The sequence below is a fragment of the Sminthopsis crassicaudata genome, chromosome 4, assembly GCF_048593235.1.
Source record: "Sminthopsis crassicaudata isolate SCR6 chromosome 4, ASM4859323v1, whole genome shotgun sequence".
Taxonomy (NCBI): domain Eukaryota; kingdom Metazoa; phylum Chordata; class Mammalia; order Dasyuromorphia; family Dasyuridae; genus Sminthopsis; species Sminthopsis crassicaudata.
Window position 1 is genome coordinate 13,491,507 of NC_133620.1, and position 13,210 is coordinate 13,504,716.

Consider the following 13,210-nt stretch of genomic DNA (forward strand, 5'->3'; position numbering starts at 1 on the left):
TAACACCTTGTTTTAAATACAAGAGTTCTGGCTCATAATAACAGGACATACATACACATTCATGTTGGTACACACATGGACAGTCATACAAACATATGTCCATATTACAGGGACTTTGATGGCCCTTAAAGTGGAGCCTTAGTGGCCCATCTCCCCTCCATTTCTCCATTTGGGAGAGGACAAAGGACTTGCCTTTCCTTTCAGAATTATTTCAGCCTGCTGCCCTCTGTAGGTGAGATGATTCTCCTCCTGCAGGTGTGAATTCAGTGAGTTCACAAGTGCCTCAAGGGAATATAAAAGGAACTGGTGTGCCATTGAAGCTTGCTCATTCTTATTGGGAGCTGTTCTGGTGGCGGCTGACTTCGGGCAGCGGCAGCAACAATAACAATATCGGCAAAGATTTGGAGAGGAAGCCCAGGCAGTCTCACTTGAAGATGTCTCAGGGTGGCACCCGCAAGGGCTCCAAAAAAGGGGACAGCAAAAATAGCAACCAGAATCAGGCAAAGGGCCGTGGCCGTGGCCGTGGCAGAGGCCAAGCGAGACCGACAGCAATGGCTGTGACAGTCCAGGAATCAGAGCAGCCAGAGCTCAGGCAATCTGAGTCCTGGTCTGAGTCAGAGTCCTGGTCCGAGTACGAGTCGTGGTCCGAGTACGAGTCGTGGTCCGAGTACGAGTCCTGGTCCGAGTACGAGTCCTGGTCCGAGTCCGACTTGGGGTTTGAGACTGGGATGGGATCCAAGTCCGAGACCGGGACCAAGTCCAAGTCGGGGTCCAGGACCAGGCCCAGGAGCGGGACCGGGTCCGAATCCAAGTCCCAGTCCTACTCTGGGGCCGGGGCCAGGTCAGAGGACGATGACAAAGAAGAAGATGAAAAAGAGGAGGAAGAGAAGAAGTGCCCCAAGAAGCCCAGACACCACGGCTTCATTTTAGATGAGGCTGAGGAAGACAATGACTTTGAAGAAGAGGAGGAGGAGGAATATGAGGAAGAGGAGGGTGAGGAGGAGTGGCCCAGGAAGAAGCCCAGAAGAAGCTTCATTTTAGATGAGGCTGAGGAAGACAATGACTTTGAAGAAGAGGAGGAGGAGGAATATGAGGAAGAGGAGGGTGAAGAGGAGCGGCCCAGGAAGAAGCCCAGAAGAAGCTTCATTTTAGATGAGTCTGAGGAGGACGATGACTACAATGAAGAGGAGGAAGCCAAGGGGGAGGACGGAGCGGAGGACACAGCGGACCCAGCGGGGCTCCGCTCCCAGGCTTCTGCAAGAGGAAGCGGCTCTCCAGGCCGCCCCAGAAGCTCTAGGACATTCAGAAGATCCGATCCCTGGGAGGAAAGCTGGCCAAGGACGGAGACTTCCTCCTCTTCCGGGGGGACCGCTCCAGCCCCGAGGGCTTCCTCTTCAAGACCTCCCCCCGTGGGCCTTGGTCACCGAGGGCGCCAGGCCCGCGCTCTCCGAGCTGCAGCACTTCGAGAAGCGCCCCGAAGCCCTGCGGGAGCTCGAGCTGCGCGTGGACGAGGACGACGGGGCCGCGGAGCGCCGCTTCGGGGCCGGAGACAAGGTGAGAGCGAGCGCGGGCGAGCTCACGGACCTGCCGGGCGGGACGGTGAGCGCGCGCGGCCCCCACGGCACCGAGCACGAGCTGGCTTCCGGGGAGCTGCGCGAGCCATTCTGAGGGGAGCCCAACTTTGGCCCGCTCCTGGCCGACCTCGGCCCGGAGGAGCTCCGCGTGCTCCCCTCGGGGACCTGCGGCTGTGCCAGGACGCGGCGGCCCTGGAGGACGTGTGGGGCGGCCACCGCTGGAGGGAGCTGCTGCAGCTGAGCCGCGGCACGGTGCCCCGCTTCCGGGGGCGCTTCAGGGGCTTCATCGGGCTCGTGGAGGACGTGAGTGAAGAGTTGGCCCGCGTGGAGCTGCACCCGAGCAGTCAGCCCATTTCGGTGGGCGCCGCGCGCCCGGCACTCGGGCCTGCCGACTCGGCCCCTCCCCCCAGCTCTAGCTCCCAGGTGCCCGCCAACGACTCCTTCACCCCCTTGTCCCCGGGCAGCTCAGAAGAAGAATTGCAACAATAAGAAGAAAAGATGAAGAATTGCAAGAAGGAGGAGGAAAAGGAGGGGAGCAGGAGAGAAAGAAAAGACATGATTCCCAGCTTCTCTCGCTCTCTCCAAGTGGAGACATAGACAGTCCCCTCTCCCTTGGAATTCTAGAGCGCGTTGCCGGGGGGATGATTTTTCCCTTTCCCGCTCCCATAGCATTCCCAATCACCTGTTGAATAAGTACTTGTCTCCGAGGGTCTGAGCCTGTATCTCTGCCTGGCCTTTTTGCTTTGTTTTTTTCATTAATCTTCCGCTTAATTCTAGTAGCTTCTTGTCTTGTTCATTGTAATTTTGGGGTGCCCGATAAGTCATTCATCTTGCTACTGAGAAATGAAGAAGCCCAGCCTCCATCACTGCAGAGGCTAAGAATTGGGACTTTTCTTCAGCTGGGACTGGTTGCCCAATGGAAGGTGCTTCCTGCAATGATGCCCTTTTTTTTCCCCACTGAGGCTGGGGTTAAGTGACTTGCCCAGGGTCCCACAGCTAGGAAGTGTTAAGTGTCTGAGACCAGATTTGAACTGGGGTCCTCCTGAATTCAAGGCTGGTGCTCTATCCACTGCCCCACCTAGCTGCCCCCAATGATACCCTTCTTGAGGAAAAAGTGGGCACTTCTAAGTGTTGAAAAACAGGACTAAAAGAGACCATGTCACACCTTGGAGGTGGAAAAATGATTCCTAGTGATGAGTTTAGACAGCGTTAATCCAGGGGGCATGAAAATGATTTTCCCACAGTTTCACAGGTTTCTTGGGAGGTTTTGACTCTAAAGGGGGTATGACAAAGAGGAATGGGTTATTGTTTCATGTTTTAAATATTTGTTACTTTACTCTGATGTGGTTTTGTGAAGCATTCTTTTCAATGTTGAAGCAAATAAATAGCATAACATCCACTACTGAGACTTTGTGAATCCTTTTTAGAAAGACGGAAAGATCACCTACACTTAAACTTTGTTCTACTGTAGCATGGAGGCCAGAAAAGCCAGATCCTCAATTTGGGGTTAGCTTCTCCCAAGGCCGAACCTGGAGCTGCTTGAGAACAGTCAGAGCCCTCTGAGCAAGAGGCAACCCTGCCACTAAAAGCACCAGGATTGAGTCAAGGCCTCTTGCTTTCAGCAATCTTCCCCTCTGTGGCAAACAACTTTACCCAAGATCTCAGGGAAAGGGTGAGGATGTTACACCCTTGCTCACGTGCTCATTCTTTGGGTCATAGTCAATTAAATCTTTTGCCTAAAGCGAGTCTAGCAATCTCCTTATTCCTGGGACAGGGCCCCATTCATTCATGTTCCTCTGAGGCTCCAGCTTTGGTAGACAAAGGAGCCAGTTGGTCACTGGGTCAGTGATTTATTTGAGGTCATACAGGGCCAAATCCTGGAGTCATGTTTTGAACCCCTGTACCCTAGTTCTCAGTCCTCCCTTTTTTTTCATTTCAATCACACTAAATTCCTCTTCCTCATGATTTTTTCTGCTTTGGGCATGCTAAAGAGCCAGTGATTAGCTTGGAGTCTTTGCAAAGAGGTTTATTTATTAAAAATATCAATTGGGTTGGGACATTAATGTATTTATTGGTGGAGTTCTCCATTCTGGAGAATACTTTGGAAGTATGCACAAAGGGCAATAAAACTGTGCAAATCCTTGATCCAGCAATATCACTATTAGGTCTTTGTCCCAAAGATATCAGAAAAAAGAAAAGGAACTGATGTGGGTTGTGGCCCTAAACTAATCCTTTCAGATTGATTTATTCCTTTCTGATTCCCAACCCCTTCTAGCTGATCAATTCAAGAAGCTAGGACCTTTGATTCACAAATCCTGCTCAAAAGCACCCTTTTGAATTCCAATGGGAGATCTGGGCTCTCACCACCCCCAACCGGATCTGAGCCAACTTGGGACTCCACCCACAGGGTCCATTAGCTAAATCTCTCATTAGAAAAGAGCCAGACTGGAGCCCTCTCTTTGCAGAGGTTCCAAACATGGCAGCCTTATGCCTGGCACACCAAGGATCTCTGCCCACTGGAACAATGCCCTCTTATCTCTACCTTCACTTTTACTAATTAGACTTTAACTTTACTTCCAAACCCCATAATAAACCTCTTTTATCAATCTAGGTTTTCGGGCCTGTAAATTCCTTTACAGGGGACTCTTGTGCCACCACTAGATCTCATTTAACTCATTAACATTGGAGACATCAGCAAACACCATGGGGCTGAACTGCCCCCCTGCCGCTGTCCTGCTCCCTGGTAGGAAATTGGGGTCTGGCCCTGTTTCCCGTTTTATCTGTGGACAGTCCAAACACTTCAGGGGCCAGTAAGCTGGGTAGGCAAGGCTGAAACTGCATTCTTATCTTGACTAGCTATCAAGGCCTCCTCCCTACTTTGATTTCTTAGTCCATACTCTTAATCACAACCTCAGGAGAAATTAGCTTCCCTGGAAATTAAGAATGAAAGGGCTAGTTAACACCTTTTACTAAAGACAAATAATCTTTTGCTCTCAGCATTTTCTCCCTACTTCTCTTTGATAGTTAGATGGTCCATAAGCATTCTACAGAGAGCCCACAGAAGAGACCTGATGCATTTCCCCATTCCCAAAAGTCGCCATCTCCACCCTGGATGACACCCCACTTTTAATCACTCCTGAGATCTGTTTTCTCTAGGCTTCAAACTTTGGATTCTCAACTGCCCTTCAGCCTAGAGAACATGGGATGACTGACCGGGACAAACACCCCTTTGATACCCTGCTGTCATCCCCACGCCTCACCTCCTGGTATGAACCCTCCAAAATCTCTGACCCTTGCCAGCTCGAAGCAGTTAAGAGGAGGTTATTGCCCCTTTTTCTCACATGCATTTGGAGGTGACTGCTTGAGGGAAGAATGAAGAGGGGACCCCAGAACTTGGAAAATCCTTGAAAGAGAAAATCTCCTTCAAATCTGCTTCTATAAGAGACTCTGCCCCAAGTCCTTTTTTTTTTTCTTAAATGAATTTAAGTTTTAACTGCTCGAGAGGGGAATAATGTGGGTTGTGGTCCCTTTAAGAAACTAGTCCTTTCAGATTGATTTATTCCTTTCTGATTCCCAACCCCTCCTAGCTAATGCATTACCAATTCAAGAAGCTAGGACCTTTGATTCACAAATCCTGGTTAAAAGTATCTCTTTGAATTCCAATAGGAGATGCAGGCTCTCACAACCCCCATTGGATCTGAGCTACCTTGTGTTCCAGCCACTTTCTGACTCTAGCAAGTGATTTTAAGAGATTGATCTACTTTTTTTCCCCTTTTTAAAAAATTAATTTTATAATTATAACTTTTTTTGACAGTACATATGCATGGGTAATTTTTTACAACATTATCTCTTGCACTCACTTCTGTTCTGAAGTTTCCCCTCCTTGATAGACCTAATTTTAAGTTAATTGACTGAATATTTATTTCCTTAGATACATAATGATTTCCTTGGTTAAGGAATATGGTCATAATGTGATCTATAATTTGGTAGGGTTATTTCTAAAAGTTTAATTAATACTTTTAAGAACTTCTTGCATTCTTTTATGTAGAATTAGGATATTCTGTATAAGTTTTAAATGATTGTATTGTGTCATCCTCAGGTTATTTAAACGGCCTCTGAAAATAATAGGGTTGTGTTTTTTTTGTCCTTTTGAAAATGTTTCTGTTATGGATAATATGCAGTTTGGGATATTTGTCTATGTATTGGATATTTTAAAAGCAAACTGGTTTGTATGTAAAATGTTCACTTATGAAACATCTATTTAAATATGAAAGATAATTGTTCTAAAAGTTGTGAACTTACTGAGACAAATTCCTTTCTATTGTTTAAGGTTATGGTAAATATCTGTTTAGGATTTATCTGATACTTTGGTTAATGGGATTTGTTATTGGAGGTAAATTTCTTGGGCTTGTAGTTAATATTATTTGGGAGTTTTAAAGCTCCATTGAAACAATTATCTGGAGTAAAACTGGCTTATCCTATATGAGCATAGGGATCCTTTTTGTTTGCTTATATTGTTATGGTCATATTCCTACATTTTTTTCCTCCTGTCACTGATCAGAGCCAGTGGTCAATAAAAGCTATGGTCAATAAGAACTGTTAATGCAGTTCAATTATGTCGTACCTTGCTATTTCCAATCTGGTTATATGTAATCATTGTATCCTAAATACTTAGTCAAATAAGTATTTAGCTATCTATCTGTTATTGGATATTGTGTCTATGATATTCAAATATTTTTATAGGACAATTAACAGTGGTCAGTGAGACCTAATTGCTGGGGGGTTTTGTTTGTTTGTTTGTTTTTTTAATTGGGACTGTAGCTGACAGCCTTTTGCCTGTCCTGTGAGACAAGCATCTCTTCACATAGGAAGCTGCTGACTAATCTATTTTGGCCTTTCCACATCTCGTAGCAGTCCTTGTGGACCAGTCTTTCTATCTCAGAGTGTTCTAATCTTTATTTGTTAGATTTGTGGGTTTTTTTTTCCTAGATTTTAGTCAAATTGCAGCTATATCTGGGACCTAGATCAGCTCTGATTGTCAGCACACCACACCACACCAATCCCTTTCCCTGGACTGAGCATTTCTGCCCATCCTCAGCATGAAGCAGTTTTTGAACGAGAGACCATCACCCCTGCTCCTAGTGTACTTTGGACTGATATGGAGAATTTGGGGATGATTGATGAATGCCTGTTAAACTATGACTAGGTCATCTATTACTGTGTGTTTAAGATTTGGGATGAAAACTGTTAAAATTGTGTAACTATTGCTATTATGTTTGAAGGATTTTTAGGAAACCCTACTGTATTAATCTGTTATCTATAGGAATTTTGATTTACTCTTTGGGATTTATATGTGGGATGATTATTTGATAATTCCTTTCAGTGAGAAAAAGGGGAGGGAGAGATAGGAAATTGGGGAAACTGGTGGATTTTTCTCAATACCTGAAAGAATGGGAACCTCTAGTTCCTATTCACTTTGCCTTAGGCCCTTCTGTTACCCCCCCATCTCATTAGTTCAGATTGAATTGGAAGTCCTTTAAGCAGTCCTTTTCATTTTTTACTCCTTGCTTAAATTTAATGGACTATGATTTGTTGATTATGCTTTAACTTTGAAATCCCTTATTCTGTTGAAATTGCTTTGGGGATTATTTTTTAGAAACAACCAGAAATCAGACACCTGTCTGGGGACTGGCAGTCTCTCTGATCTGTTTCTGCACTTCTGTAACCCTAGTTCGTTAATTAGCATTTCAGCATTCTCAAAGGACCTTGAAGTTTGAAATCAGGCTTCTAAAAGTTCAGGATTGCCTGCCTTGGTCTAACTGTACTGCTCAGAAATCTGGATCCTTTCTGCAGTCCTGTCTGTCCCTCTGGGCTAGGACAGGTGGAGTTACTCCAAGCCTCACACTTCTCCCCTGGATCGGGTTGCTCCTCTGAATTGTTCTATCTCAGTTCCTAATTGTTCTGCTCAATCCTGCAAAACCACCCCTTCCCCCTAATCACGATGATCCAGATAAGGAGAAAGACCTTCTATCTTACACATCATCAGAATGTCTGGTGCCCTTCCCCATCCCAACTTATCAAAATGTCTGATGCCTCCTCCCATCAGAACATCCTGCTCTCAGTGTTCTGACTCTCCCCCTGCCTCGGTCTACCCCTGTAGCTGAGCCACATGAGTATATATACTTACTTCATGGGAAGCACATATGGATGCTTTGGACATCAGCCCTGGAGGCAACATGCCCCCAGCACAATCTCTCCCTTTCAAATAAAATATTAAAAACTCTCTAATCTCTATCTTGCCTCAGTTTCTCCAGCATTACAATCAAAGCATACCATTTTTCACTTTCTTCATTTTTCCATAGGCTTTTTGGTCTGTCTTCTTTTCTATCCTAACATGAAAATATGTTTTGCATGATTGCACATAGATAACTTATATCAAATTGCTTACCACTTCAGGGAAGAGGGAGAAAAAGTAGAGAAGAAAAAAAGTTTGGAACTCGACATTTTTTATAATGAATGTGAAATTTTGTTTTTATATGTAATTGGAAAAAAATTTTTTTAAATTAGGAATTGGATTTAATGTGGCATTAGCAGAATTCATAACATCACTCTCTTTCCAGCTTCCATTCTAAAGGAAAATAGAAATCCTTCTACTCCACTGAGGGATAGGTAGAAAGCCTCCCCCCTCCTTTGATTTCCATTTGTTCAAAACCATTCCCCAGGAACACTGAAGTCTTCCAAATAAGTGATTAAGATCTGAATTTGGTGAAACTGGCCCAAATACTATTAGTATTCTTCAAGAGCAGAATGTCAGAAAAAGGCAATGAAATAAGTGGGAGGCCTTGCCCTGAGACAGTAAAAGTGTGTTTCAAAACTCTTTCTGGTATTCCTGTGGCCACAGCTGGAGATGATTGGGTTCTTCCTGTTTGCCTCCAGAGGGGGATGGGAGAAGCTGGCTTGCTTTTTTTTTTTTCTCTTGCTTTTGAGTCATAGTAATTCGATAGCATCATCAAAAATAATGGTCAAAAAAATAAAGGGTGGGGTTGCAAGGAGGGGAATGATATTAGGAACTGTTTCAGGCTCTACTCATTCCTCTGGCAAAAACAAAAACAACAAAGAACTTTTTCTTTTTCTTTTTTTCTGAGGCTGGGGTTAAGTGACTTGCCCAGGGTCACACAGCTAGGAAGTGTTAAGTGTCTGAGACCAGATTTGAACTCGGGTCCTCCTGAATTCAAGGCTGGTGCTCTATCCACTGGGCCCCCTAGCTGCCCCTAACAAAGAAGAACTTTAATTAAGTTGTTTGGTGTGTTCTATGAGCAAAGCAGAATTGATAGACCAAAAGAAAAGTGAGATGTGCAAAGTTAGAGAAGCTCCCCAAATGTTCAAGTAGATTATTTGCATCAGACCTATGGCAGAGCATCCCTATTGGGCTGATTAGCCACAGTTAGACACGCTGTAACTCAACTCTAACATAGTGAAGTCATTTTGGTCCTCTGTTTCCTACAAAGGACTACAAGGAGGAGGAAATCACACAAATGTAATCACCCCTTGATTGAATCAACAATAGCGATGATGATGATGATGATGATGATGATGATGATGGTGGTGGTGGTGGTGGTGGTGGTGGTGGTAATAAAGATAAAAGCTGGTGTTCCTATAGCAAACAAAGAAGCTTACTTGTGTTTTGTTACTTCCTTGGATCCTTAATACAAATTCAGGAGGGGAGGTACTATTCTTATTCCCATTTACAAAAGAGGAAACAAAATTTACAAATGAGGAAACTCACAGCCAGTGAGTGATTGAGACCAGATTCAGTCAAACTCAGGTCTTCCTGATTCCAAGTCTAGAATTCTGTCTGAGCTGCCTCAGGTAAATCTGTCTATAATTGAGTCTCCATAAATTTGAGAGGACCAAATGAATTCACTTAGGCAAAAGCTATATAAATGCTAATGATTATTTCAAGGGAAAAGGAAATAAATAAAAAGGCTACAAACAAGAGCAATATATTTTTAAATGGTTTGTTAAATTAATTAAGCATTTACCATGTACTTACTGATGCTGAACATTTGGCTAGGAGATGAGGAGGCAGCTTAAGTTCTATTGAGGGGAGAAAAAGCACATACATGAGCATTTGGTGGCAGAAAATGAAAAAGGAATTAAGGAGCTTCTCCTTGAGGGTGAAAGGGAAGAGGATAAAAAAAAGTCTTGCAGCTTCACATCAGAAAAACAAAGATCTTGCCAAAGATCTCACCACTTCTTGGCAAATAGGGGGAGAAGAAATGGAAGCAGGGTCAGATTTTATATCCTGGGCTTAAAGATCATTGCAGATGGGGACTGAAGCAACGAATTAAAAAACAAACAAACAAACAAAAAAAAAAACAGCATTTCAATTTTTTCCAATTAAATATGGACAATTTTTAGCATTCATTTTTTACCAAATTTTTTCCTCTCTCTCCCTAAGATAATAAGCAATCTGATGTAGATTTTATACTGATGCAATTGCAGAAATGAAATAAAAGATGTTTGCTCCTTGAAAGGAATGCTATGGTAAATCTGGACAACACACAGAAAAACAGAAACATTACCTTGATGACAAAGGTCCTATAGTCAAAGCTATGGGGTTTTTCAGTAGTAATGTATGGTTGTGAGAGCGGGACTATAAGAAAAGCTGAGCAGTGTAGAATCAACACTTTTGAATTACGATGCTGGAGACGATTTTTGAGAGTTCCTTGGACATCAAGGAGATCAAATCAGTCAATGCTGAAAGAAATTGATTCAGGCTATTTACTGGAAGACTAATACTGGAGCTGAAGCCGAATAATGGAAAGATGGCACTCAATGGAAAAGACCCTGATGATGGGAAAGATTGAAAGCAAGAAGAGAAGGGGAGGACACAGGGATAAGAGGGATTGGTGGTCTCACAGAGACCATGAACCTGAACTCGGATGGACTTAGAGAGATAGTGGAAGACAGAGAAGCCTGGGATGCTCATGAAGAGAGGGACATAGCTGAGTGGCTAAACAACTCTCTCTGGAGAAAGGTACTAGTAGCTAGAATAAGTTTGAAAACTTTGAAATATGTGTCTAAGTTCAGCTCCTTGATGGCCAGGCTCCCCTCTCCCCCTTTTTCTTTATAAGTCAGAAAATTGTTATGGGCCAGAACTCTGTACTTGAAACAAAGATTCTTACAAGGTGCTAACAGTGGAATTAATGAGACCCTGGCTTTCTAATTTAGCAAGGTGATTAATAAGTATGATTGAAATAAACTTACAACAAATAATGGCTCCCTAATGATATAATGACTGGCTTATACTCAGTATGAGGAATGGATTTAACTGTAATAGAGCAAATAAGCTGGGACAAACTCAGCCAGGGCAGGACTCATTGCTCCACCTTTGTGGGATTCCATCGTCCACCTTTGTGGTGCTGGAGGCTGAAGCACAAGCCCTCAGGCTCAGAGAGATTCATTCCATCTTCATCAGCCTCCCTGGGGCTGGCCTGGCTTCCTGCTGCCCCCACTGAGACCAAGGCCCCTCTGAGGGCCTCAAAAAAGCTAGCTGGGTCCCAGGTAAGGAGGCAATGAAGAATTTGGACTTTATCACCTGCCTATTCTCCTGGGGATTACTGAACTGAAAAGGAAGGCTGCTCCAAGACCTCCAGAAAACCAACAAGAACCTTACAGAAAATGTCCATATTATATATATGGAAGCATCTATTAGCGCCTTTGGTGTACAGAGCTGGAACAGGCTCCTAGGGACATGGTCCCTGTTCCCATGAAACTGACATGGGAGCATCTATTAGCTCCTTTGGTGTACAGAACTGGAACAGGCTCCTAGGGACATGGTCCCTATTCCCATGAAACTGACATGGAAGCATCTATTAGCTCCTTTGGTGTACAGAGCTGGAACAGGCTCCTAGGGACATGGTCCCTGTTCCCATGAAACTGACATGGAAGCATCTATTAGCGCCTTTGGTGTACAGAACTGGAACAGGCTCCTAGGCACCTAATGACCCTATTTTACATAATTCCAATTTTGAATCTAGGAGGCGCCACAGGGCACAGACCAGCATACCTGAGTCAGCAAGACTCATCTTCATGAGTTCAAATCCAATCTCAGTCACTCAGTAACTATGTGTCATTTCACCTTGTTTGCCTCAGTTTCCTCATATGTAAAATGAACTGAGAAGGGATGGCAAATTATTGCGGTAGTTTGGCAAAGAAAACCCTAAATGGGGTCACAGAGAGGCAGACATGACTGAAAGGACCCAACCACACAAACTTTGCATAGGTGAGTTTAATTACATGTGACCACTTCAAGGGCTTCATCATTTACACTAATTGGAACCTAGCTGTAGTGTAAAGACTTCCAGTGAGAGAGACAGAGCCAAGACCTGAGAGGGAATCACTCTTGGGGTGGTGGGGAGAGAGGGGAAGGAGAAGGGGAAGCAGACACCATCTCTCTCCTTTCCTCCTTGTCTATGCCATTGGAGGGACTGGAACAGTTGGAAAGGGGAGTGATCCTCCAGAGAGAAGCAGCTTCAGGGAGCGTGGCTCTTTGTGGCAGAGAGGAATCATGGCCAGTGGCTGGCTGGGGGGGCCATGTTAACCACCCTGGCAGGAAGAGCCTCAGAGGCTGACAGAGAGTTTCACCTGAGGGGAACTTCCTAAGGACTCTGAGAAGGGGAAAAGGACTTCCAATAACCCTTTGCCTTTTTGCCACATGAGTTTTCTACACAGCTCCTCACCACCTTTGGATTTTAATGGTTTGAATGTTAGAAAAAGGCCCAAACTGTTTCAGATCTCAGGAAGCTTCCAGTGGGAGAGACAACATGCACACAACCATGTCCATACTAGGTCAATAGGAGGTGATTTCAGAGGGAAAGCATGAGAGGGCTTCCTGCAGAAAGTGGGATTTTAGCTTTTGTTGTTGTTGTTGAGGCAATGGGGGTCAAGTGCCTCGTCCAGGGTCATACAGACACTAACTGTCTGAGGCTAGATGTTCTCCTGCTTCCAGGACTGTGCTCTATCCACCGCATCACCTAACTGCCCCACTTTTGGGCAAGTCTTGAAGAAGCAGAAAATGGAAGTGAGGAGGGAGAACATTGACCAGAAGCTTTCTCCTAATTGACAGGGGATCTGGACCAACTCTTCTCTCTCTATGTGTGTGTTGGGTGGGGACGAAGGTTGACTAAGGGACCCCTCTCTAGCCTTTCAGCCGGCAGATGGCAGCCAGGAAGTTAGTCATTTCCAAAAGGCCCAAGCAATGAGTCACTATGTCCTCAGAGTCCCAGAAGTTTCCAAAGAAGCTCTGCATACTCCCTGGAATGGCAAAATCAGCCTCTGCAGTGTGAGCAGATACAAAACAAAGGCCTTGGTGACTTGGGGAGGGAGGGGGTCCTAGCAACTGTGAGAATTAGGACTGAATAGAAAGTCACTTCTGAGCTGGGTTTTGATGGAAAAAAGGAATTAGAAGAGTCAGGAATAAAGAAAGGGGACATTTCAGGTGCGGGAACTGTCAGTACATAGGGTGAGGGATCCAAGAGGAAGCATAAGAAACAGCCCAAAGTCCCTTATAGCTGGACAGAGGCTGGAATGGTAAGATGGGCTTTAAATGTCAGCCAGAGAAATTTATATAT